Source organism: Trachinotus anak, unplaced genomic scaffold (genome assembly GCF_046630095.1).
Source record: "Trachinotus anak isolate AG129_WGS33_773 ecotype Australia unplaced genomic scaffold, CSIRO_AGI_Tana_v1 ptg000013l, whole genome shotgun sequence".
Classification (NCBI taxonomy): domain Eukaryota; kingdom Metazoa; phylum Chordata; class Actinopteri; order Carangiformes; family Carangidae; genus Trachinotus; species Trachinotus anak.
This window is the reverse complement of record NW_027273864.1, coordinates 6,078,232-6,089,550: the sequence shown is the minus strand read 5'-3', so window position 1 is coordinate 6,089,550 and position 11,319 is coordinate 6,078,232.

Below are 11,319 nucleotides of genomic sequence, written 5' to 3'. Positions count from 1 at the left end.
AAGACCACAATATCTATGCAGACTGGTTAATTTATTGATACAACGGGAATGAAGAACATATTAAAGGAGGCATTTACTGAGAACAGCTGGCCTAAAGGTGGGAGAAGTGCACTTGTGGAGCAGATTCTTCCCTCCCTCATCAACTGCACCCTTGAGCAAGACGCTTACATTACTCGCAGACGATTTCACAAGACAAACAGTTAGCCCTCATTCATTATTTATGAGAGGTGAGTAGCTGAGTTTGAACAGCATGACATTAAGGTGGAGAAACAAATCAGGGGTGAGATACGCTGAAAGAATTTTTTGTGATGCAAACGAGGGTGACAGTGATGCCAATCATGTTTGTGCAAAAGGGTAAAAAAAAATCATTCCAGCAGACTCAAAGAAAGAGGGAATCACTGTCAAACTGTTGTTTACCTACAACATAAAACTGTTCAGACTCCATCTGACTGCCCCCATCATCTCAAACAGCGTTTTGTGTGACGCACGTAGCAGCCTTAAATTCCAATAACTCCAGAGGGCTGCTCAGTGTCTGACAGTAGAAGATTGAGGTAGCACTGCTTCTAGGCATGAATGAGTAAAACCCGTGTAATGTCTAGTGTTTGGAAAAATCACCTCATATGCCCATCAAACATCATCGTCACAGTGTGACAGGATACACACAGTCCAGTGTCCTGTAATCAAGTGCATGTTGGATGATTCCACAACTCCCAATTAACATGTAGTGCTAATGTTAAGTGCCACTGGCAGCTAAACAGTCGGGGTACCATACTCTATCAGAACAAGGTGGTGCAATGTGTTGTCCAACCATGTCAGAAATCAGAAGTGTTTCATCCCAAATGGCTACACTCAAAGGTGGAGTGGAAAGCCTCCTGTCATTGAGTGGATGAAAGCGCACATTCTCTGACTGTCACTCCTGACAAACATTCATAGTGTTGCACTAGCTTGTTCACATGAAAAGTTGCAGAAATAGATGTGTAAAAAAAAAAAAAAAGGGAGAGATTAGGAGAGAAGTTCAAACCCTGGCTCCCTTCTCACCTCTGCACAGCTGTCCAATGGTGTGAAGTGGGTGTGAATTTCAGTTTCAGAAAGTGACATAAATAGCCGGACACAAAGGTGTTGAGAGGGGAAGTGTTGCCAAAGCTAACGAGCAGTTCTGATGAAGCATACTGACAGCATCAGGGAGTGGAGGACGGGATGGTGAATGGCCGTGTAGTGAGTCAGACTTACATACTGAAGACTGGAGTTTGCATCCCATCACAGACCTGCAAGGACCATTCACCTCTGATCAACCACAACCACAGTCTTTCCATGGCCTCATGCAAGTGGTTTGTTGCCTAACTCTAACCATACCTTAACCATAGCTTATTTACCATGACCATGTTTTTTCCCTAATCCTAAAGGGCTCAGTATGCTCCGGACAAACTACCTCATATGTGTTTTCCCAACATGGCTGAAGGAAAAAGTATTTATAACTGTTCTGCTTGGTCTCACTCAAAGGCAAAGTGGAAAGTGAAGGTGTGAGACAAAGTCCTCCATAGAGTTTCTCACAGGAAAAGTGAATGGGGTAATTGAACTCTCACTTACACACACCTGGACATTCATGGCATGAACAGACAATGTAGACATTTTAAAAATGCTGGAATTAAGAGTAAAAAAGTTAGACACCAAATGTGACCCAGGGCTTTGCCAAGTGTGTAAGGTGCAGGATTAGGGTCAAGGTAAATGTGTCCCATGATATGATGCTTGCTTGGTTGGTGGGTGAGTGGGGTGGCTGTATGCTGATCAGAATGAGGCTGTAATGTCACTAAATACCATAACAATCAAAGGCTTTACAGGGTCTGGGTACATGAGAGTTTTCCAAATACTGAAGCCAAAAAGAACCTAAAAAGACTTTTACTCGTAAAATATAATATCAGAAATTGAGACAAATACATCAAATCTTAATGCTTTATGTGCACTGATCACAGTGTATTCAAACTGACACATTAAATTGGTCATGACTCTCTTGCAGACCTAATTGGCTGGACAAAAATAAATGAAATTCCCACAAAGATCCTATTCAAAGCACGAGCAGCAAAAGACAGGAAACTGAAGTATGTGGCAATTAAACTCATATTAAATCTGTTCAACATCTTAAAAACAAGTCCTTTTGCTTCAAGTACTTTCGTTTGTACTGAGCATCTAACATTTGACCTGTATCTCAAAACTCCTCTGCAGTTTTGCCAGAAGAGCCCACTGTGTAATTTCAATATGCCACTGAATCATTTATGTGGGCACACAAAAAGATGCTGTGCCACGTACACGCCTGGTGAGCACAACCACCCTGGAAAAGGAGGAAAGAAATCAGCTTCTCAAAATCTCCGTCTGGGCCATTTCTCTCTGTTTACTTGTTCCTCGAAAACCGAGGAGCCGAGATAAGATGGAGAGAGTGAGGCAGGAGTGGCAGAATTGGCTGCTAAAAAGGCAGTGGGACAGCAGATTGAGGACATATCCTCCCTCTCTCTCTCTCTCTCTCTCTCTCTCTCTCTCTTCCTGGCACTGATCCATACGCACAGAGGAGAAAAGTGACTTATGATTAATCATCTCTCACAGAATCCTCCAATAACATTCCCCAATCGATACGCCTCGCATGCCAGGGGAGAAAACACAGAGCTTATAAATAAGATTTTAAATGATTTAAAGCCTACTTTTGTGCTTCAGTCGCTCGCTTGAATCCCAATTTTTGTTTGACTTTTGTTCAGGATTGGTCCCTTGTGGTCGCCTCCTTCTATGCCTACTAATTACACAGTTTATTTTTTCTTCACAGTGAAGCTGCCTTTGTCATCAAGACTCATCTCTCAGCGTCGTCGTGACGACACCCAGACTGCTGTTGCATCTGTTCTGGTTCCACTACGTTACCGCGATTAGCCCTACTTGACCTTTCACATGCAGATGATGCCCATGTGAGTCTGACTGTTGTTCTTCCTCCTCTGTATCTGATTGCGTTTATCAAAAGTAACAGACCATAGCCTTTTTTTAGATTTGATTGCTTTTGCCCAGACCTGCTGTCTGCTTTCAAAGAGCGCTTCCGCAATGTTAAACAAATTTGCTCTTCTAACAGGCACAGAACAGCCCTCCAACTGCTCTCTCCGTGCTCTTCACAGTGATGTTTGCTTTTCAAATAAAGCCTTCATAGATTTCTAACAAAAAAAAAAAGCAACAAAAAAAAAAAGAAACATACAGTAGAACCACCTCTCAAACAACTTATGGATAAGTGTGGTGGGTGAGCACACTAAAGGGAAGCTTTTCATTTCATTCCTAAACCAAAGTTTTGACATGATGATAAATGATGTTGATACATTTCTTTCCTAAATTAAATTTGTCCTTTTTGTTGACTCAGACACCCTCTCTCTCTGATACAGTAAATACCCATGCACACATTCGCTCCGTCTCTCTCATACATAATCATGCACACACTCTTTCTCTTCTCTGTCACACACACACTCACACTCACAGCCTCCCAGCCATCTTCATTTCCATGTGCATGGCTGTGGTGAATGGCTGTAGTCTGTGCCCGGTCTTGTCTGTCTGTCATGTTTGTGTGTGTTTGTGTGCGCTGATTGTCCAGTGGTCAAGCCCCGGTGGAGCTGTGTGGGATGTGTGGAAGTGTCTAGGGGGGATTGGAAAAGAGGGGAGGGCGGTTGAGGACACTGTTTCCTTCAGCGGTGGAATGTCTTCATGCGTGTTCCTGTTTGGAGAGGCTGCTCATGGCTCCCAGAAATTGGCAGGAAACCACATGCTTATAACACTGGGGCCGATAAGAAGGAGGAGGAGGAGGCGAGAGAAGAGAGGAGAGAGAAGAGAGGAGGAGGGAGGAGGAGAAGAAGTGGGGTTATGCGGTGGGAAGGGAGGAAGGGAAGGGTGCTTTAGCAAACCTTCAGGAAGGTAGATTATCCCACGAAATGCTGGCAGAGCTTCAGCCTTTGTGCATGCCTGTGTGTGTGTATGTGCATGTGTGTGTGAGTGTGTGTGAGTGTTGGGGAGAGAATAAGGGTGTGTGACAAAAAAGCAGCTCCCTCAGCTCACTCAGCAGTGGAGAGTTTCAATGAATCCGGGGCAGGCTCCACAAAGGGCTGCAGAACAAAAGGCCTGCAAGCTGAGAATGTGCAGCGTAGAGGCACGGCCCAATCTCACGCTTTGTTAACCCTCAAACATAACACTGAATAAAGACTAAGACAATCACGCCTCACTTGTCAATTACCTGCCTGTTGATTACAAATCTTGCAGCGCAGCACCTCAGACTCTGGGATTTGTGTGCGACTCCTTGCAGCAGCCTCACGCAAGGATTACAGTGTGCTGTATCTTCTTGAAGCTGAGCGGTGTGGCCTCGTAGATGGGTCTCAATTCTGAGCACACCGCAGGAGATTTTAAGCAAAGAAAAATATTTGCTTTTCAGGTGAGAAAGATATATTTTCCAGAGAAATTATAACTAAGTAAAGAGTCAATCATTTGGAGCAAATAAAAGTCAGTTCTGTGCTCGCTAAGCACACAGTTGCAGCCTCTCATTTGCTCTTTCAACATCTCTGATGGGAGCAGACTCAGGTTTTCAAAAACAAATGTTATGAAACTGCACTATAAAAATAGTCCGTTATCACTAAAATCCTTTAGTTTAGTTTAGTATGAGCAACAAGATGTACTTTAAGTGTTGAAAGTAAAGGTACTCACCATGAAGAATGAGCCCGATATGTCCTATTATTATCACTGGATCACTGTTATTGATGTACTAATTTGTAAGAGGTACATCAGTGTTGTAGTTGGTCAAAGTGGAGCTAGTTTGTAGCTTCTCCATATAGTATTAATCTGTAGATCATATGCTATAAACTGATCATATGTGTCTTAATCTGAAAAATAACGTAGTAAAGTATTAAGTATCATGAAAAGGAAATACTCACTCAAGCAAGTATGGCACTTGAGTAAATATTAGCCAATCAGAGAACTGGAATAGATCATTTCTGATTGGCTTCTGTGTTTTCACACTAGAAGGGAAATAGTTAAATCTATTCTGTGCTAGTGAGTGAGTGGAGATCTGTGTTTGCTCAAATTAAATTATCCTTCACAGCGCTATGTCACATCGCTTCATCAGAACTAACTCACAAATATAAATCCATAGACTTTAGACAACTCAACCCATTATGATGTTATACTTTATTACAAAGTTTATTACAGTGGATCAAATGAGATAATGAACCTAATTATCATAATAGTCATGCCTAAAGAGACCTAACTAATGAGATTGGATGAAAGGGTCGTCATGGGTCACCAATTTCCTCTTCCCAACGCTGCTTTTAAGAAGGTGGAGAAACCATGAAAAACTGTTGGGTCATGCCTGTGTGAGTGTACGAGTCTTTTTACCCTTTCAGTACAACTGCACGGGCTGAGCCCTGTATGTCCATCCACAGTCTTCTATAGTAATTTCCACAAGTGCACACACACACACACACACAGTCCAAGGGATTATAAATCACAGGCACTTGGGAAAGGGTTCAGATGACTACGGCTGGTGTTTATGGTTTTCTATGACTGAATCCAGCTGTTTGGAGCCGCACAATGCTCAGGGAGGCGCAGTCAATTTGGCAGATTAGTGTATTGACAGATGGTGCGCCATCCATCCAACAATCAATATGTTTTATTTTAATCCCTTCAAATGTTTACTCAAGAATCTGGACACAGAGACCCCCCCCCCCCCCCCCCCCCCCCCCCCAGGCTCCACAGACTATTATACAATATCTCCGCCCTTCTATTACACCTCCTCCTCTCCCTCCTCCATCTTTTCTCTCCTGCTTGGAATGACTTTCTGGCCATCCGCACAAAAGCAACACTCCCTTGCTCAGAAAGTGCAATGGGATATGCTCCCTCTCCTCAAGTAGGGCAGCCAAATTGAGCAATCAGACAAGACATCCATCACTATCCTGTGGGGTGGAGTAAATGACCTTGATGCAGTCTTCACACTCAATTTCAGATACCCTTGGGCTCCATTATGGGAAGATTTAAGCAGCGAGAGCACGGCCGGCCTTCACATTTGATTCTTGCGATACTAGATGTGATAAGTGTGCGATGCTGCTCGGAGAAAGAGCGTAATATGGGAGGTACAGGGGAGGCGAGAGGGGGCTGAGATGGAGAGGGTGAGTCAGCAGGTGATGAAAGCACAGCAGAAAATTAAGATGGAGTAAGAGGGCTCCAGGAGATGAGAAGAGGAGATGGTTGAAAATAGCTGGAAGAGCAAGCAGGTAGAATGTGGCTGCGTATGGAAGAGGATAAATTGCTTTTCAAGGACTTTCTAACCACCCCTGGTGCTCTCTGTCTCTCTCTCTTTGCACTAGCTGCACTAGCTGGTGGAGAACAGTTGAACCCCCACACCCCCACCCCCCTCTTCCACCCTCTCCGCCAGCTGGTGGGAGAAAAAAAAAAAGAAGTACGCCCAGATGAGCACTCACAAATGGAAACATGTTTGCATACCAGCAACGCACACAGGACACACGTTGCAACCGTTCTGACAGAGCAACAAGAAAGTGACTCAAAAAAAAAAAAACACCGCGAGCACCCGCTGAGTTTTGATGTAAAGTGATTTGGAAGATGGTTTTCTTTCTCGGTTTCACTTTTTTCCCTTTGATTAACTGTGTGTTGTTCCTTCCTTTCCTAACAGTCAGGAGGCTTTAGTGCAGCAGAAACGCACGTCGCTCCATTGGGAGTTCATTTGAGAAACACCACCTGCAGGTTTGAGTGGCATCATTAACAAAGGTCAGATGTGCTCACTGTGAAATTATACACACATGAATTTCTCATTGACTTGTTAATACACCTGATTTCCTTGCCCAGGGTGACAGTTTGCCCTTTGCTGTCGGGAGAGTTAGACAAGAGTGAACCACGTGGGGCACCAAGTATTTGATTTAATTAAGAGGCTGCTGATAACACTTTACACTTGAGTTAAACAAGCATGTAAATAAAATCAACATCATTAACGAACCAAGTGGCAAAACAAATCAATATGGGATACCCAGAGTGTACAGTGGATTGTGGCGCCTTAATCCTCTTCCGAGGCTGCATGCTCTTATGTGTCCTTAAGGAATTGAAGAATTTAGGACACTCTCTTGCTGTGCTTTGGGGTCCAGCTAATATCAGCTCTTAGTTTACATTTTAACATAATCTTGTGTTTTATTTAATTTTTTTGTTCTAAGACAAAAGGTCAAGTGATGCAAATTAATTTGCTCTGTACATACCCTTAAAACAGGTCCCTGTTCTTCACTGTGGTTTAACTAGCCCAGGCTAACATGATGTCAACCAGCTAAAATAATCCTGTTAAATCTCACCCACCTATCTTTTTTTAAGCACAGTTTGATGCTTGATCTGTTTATCTAGTGCATTTTTCTAATAAGCTGCCCTTTATCACATATATACTTTGGTCTTTGTTGTGAATGCTACTGGGGATTTTCACACTTTAACCCACAAATTATGACAATTTCCCTCATAATGCCCATAACTGAAAAGGGCCATACGTGTCTGAAAATGACTTTATGTGGTTTCACATTAATGATCCAGCTAAGTGTGAATAAGCTGCTTGTTGCTTTGACAACAGCTCCAGAAAAAAACTTTGAGCCAGCGTCAGAGAAATGCATGAGCAAGACTGACAAAGCTTGTCTACACAGGAGGTGTTTCAGCTGCATTTTTCAGTTCGTCTTACGCACATCTGATGGGACAGGTATGCTTCTGTTGTAGTCAATACAGCTGTCTACCCAGGCTCATGCTATACACATGTCTCCATGACCCCATGTATCCATGCATTGCTACAGTGATTATACGCTGACTGTTGCCCAAACGCGGGTGACCTATACTAAATACTGTGCCTGAATGCATCCTGCTAACACGTTGCTGTCACTATGCAGCTTGTGTGGACTCAAAAGTATAAAGCCACACTAGCAGCTTTGTGAGGCTACACTTTGGCACTGCAGAGACTGCTGGGAATTAGCTTTGCAGGTGTTTGGTCATAAACCAAAGTACTGACCAAATTGCAATTTTGACCTCATTATGACAATAAATAAAAAGTCAGACGTCACCAAAGTTATTATGGTTCATCCTCAGGGGAACACGTATGTTTGCATCAAATTTAATTACAGTCAATTCAATTGTTATCAACATTTTACTCAAAACATAAAAATCAACCCCGTTAGGGGTTAGGGGATCACCAAAGTCAGTTATCCTCTGGGGACCATGAATGTCTGTACAAACAATCCATCTGAACAGTGGTGGACCGACAGACCTATATGGCCATCCATAGAAAATAATTTGTGTTAAATCATTAACAATCACATCATTCTAACTCTGTTATGCGCCATCAAAGAGCAGGGCACAAGAAATCTGCAGTGAGTGGCTGCTCCTACTGATTCCCCTGCTAATGCAGGGGAAGCAGACCAACAAGCCATCATGCATTTATCCTCATATCACCCACATATAGAATATCACCAGATAGGTCAAAAAAGCACTTCCAGATAAATCTTATATGTGCATCTCTCTAATGGCCCCACATAGCATGGACAATTTGCGGTCATAACATTGTGAGAGGGGCTGTCATGTGAGGAGAAACACACCATTAAGAGTCAAGCAGCTGTGTCAGATCAGACTTTTACACAGCCTGCTGCTTTGTCATGTCAGAGAAGGTTGTGGCTTGTCCTTGTCCACTGGAGCGAGTGTTCGTACAGTGGAAACAGGCCCTGGGCAGGTTATCTGTGCTGCAGTCATCCATGTAACTGCAACATACAAAATACTACACGGTGCTCCTTCTTTTTGTGCCATGTGACTAAACGCTGCTTGTTTGGGCTCATGAGTAATCATGGAAACACAGTGAAACCAGGACAGTTGCAACAGCAACTATGTCTCATTGTGAGAGAGCTTGAGTTGAACACATGAAATATGAAGTCCTGCAGATGACAGAGAGGAAACTGTCGCAAGGGAGAAAACTGCCTAATTAGAGGATGTCATAACACATCATAACAAGAATAATATGGGGGATCATTTGGGAGAATGTTTGAACATTGTTTTATGAGTGAAGGATTTAGAGTTGATTTGGAAATGCACTGCTTCCAAGTTTTAGATTTTGTTTTTTAGATTTATTATCAAATTAAAATTAGTTGATCTGTAGGTTTGATTACTAAGAGAGCAGCTTTCTTTATTTTTCTTAACATTTTTCTCTGCACAATCTGTCATTTCCCTTTGTAATATCATGGATAATATATTCTGAAACAGGAGGAGAGTTTAGTCATGTTTACTTTTACAAAAACTGTATAGGTTGACGTGAGATATGTTTACTTACTTACTTACTTTTCACTTTCCCTAAAACATTTGGACTCATAAATAATTTCTACAAATTATAAAACATTCCAATCACATCCTGGATTATTGAATAATGACTTTACAAACCAAATATCAATTAATTTTTAATGAAAATAATCAATAAACAGCTTTTTGGTATTGTAAGTGTTGTATTCAGGAGCAATGGACCTCCAACACTGTGGTCAGATTATATGTCTTGTGTCTATTTAAAGGAGCTATTTGTAAATTTTGCTATTGCTACATAGTCAACGTTAGCATTAACAGCTTTTTACTCATCAGTCTTGAAGTAACATTGCAAACTCGGCATCAAACTTCATTCCTTCATTCCTGTCTCCAACAGTGGAAGCAACCATTTTCTTTTTGCTTCTATTTCTATAACTTCTTTTCTTGTACGAAAGATGGCATGCTAACCAGCTAGGCCTAGTCAGACAGTCTCATCACACACATCAAAGTTAGCAAGTCACTGTAGCGTCCAGGCTGCCCTGAAGAAGCAGTGCTGTTCAGAGGGTGTATTGAGGGGGCGGGGGCCAAGACTGGTAAGTAAACAGCTGTTAATGCTGTAGCAATAGCAAAACTGACAAATCGCTCCTTTAAAGGCCTCTAGAGGTAGAAATTTCTATTAAGAACCAGCCAGTTGGCCATCATGTGACTCTGATTCCACCAGTTATCACTTGCTCTGAGTTGTAGAATGTAGTGTTAATGTTGTAGTGTTAAATGTGACAATGTGAATATAAATCAGGTTGGGGAGAAAGCAAGTGAGACAAAAAGCCAGCCTGTTAACTTGATTTAAGGGCGCACAACAATAACAAACACTGAGCTAGTATGTAATGCCAAACAGACAAAACATCAGTTAATAATAAGTTGACAGCAACACAACATACTTTTCCTAATAGATTCTAAATAGACATCATCTCACAGTTTGGAGGATGACAAGATGCTCTTGAAAACTGGAGTCCAGAACCAAGATCTGTTCACGATTAGAGTCTGTCACGATGCCTTCTGTCACATTCCTGTATCCTCCAACAGGCTGGATGGGTGTGAGACTGCCAAGCTGCACCTTTCCAAGAATGAGACTGTTCTGTTGGCACTAGATCCTCTGCTATATGTTGTTCTCCATCTCTCTCCCTGTCTCTCGCTCCCGCCCTCTGAGATGAATACTGACAATGACCCCACTCATGGATTTATTCAGCGCTGCCTCTCTGACCCCCTGTGAGAGAAAGGATGTCTCTGTCAGAGTTGAATGCTGAGTACTTGTCGAGCTCCTTGACACGTACACAATGTGAGACTAAAAGGTCTCTAACAGTGTTGATTGATGTTGCACCTCCGCCTATTACACAGGGGAAGCAAATTGATTTTTGAAATGCTTTAGGTTATTTCCCATAGAAAAATCTTGCTTGTAAAAATGATTTTTATGTTGGTTTGTTACGGTGCCATGCGAGCGAAACTTCACACATCAGCTCTTTTGTATTTCAACAGAACAAATGACCTGACCAGAATTTTTTTGCACTTTTCTGCATAAATGTTATACTAATGAGGAAGAAATGATTTTCTTGAAGTTGCCAAAAGCCCTTAAAAGAAATAATTCAAAGTTTTGGGAAATATCTTTATTGCTTTGAGAAGATTTATTCCACATGCAGCCATATATGTAGCTAGCGCTAGCTGGCAGCTAGCCTAGCTTAAAGACTGGAAGTGTTGGGAAACAGCTGCAGCAGCTGGTTTGTTCAGGAGGAAAAAAATACAAACACCCACCAAACCTCAACCTCAAGTTCAGTTATTGACATACTATACTGTACCTTGCTTGTTTAATCTATACAAAAAATAAAAGTAAAAACAACACATTGTGGCTTTGTGGGGAGTTACATGATGGAATTGTTGGCTGCCACTAACGGTCCTTATGCTAGGCTAAGCTAACTGCTTGCTGGCTCTAGTTTAAGGACGAGCTGTTAACTCATC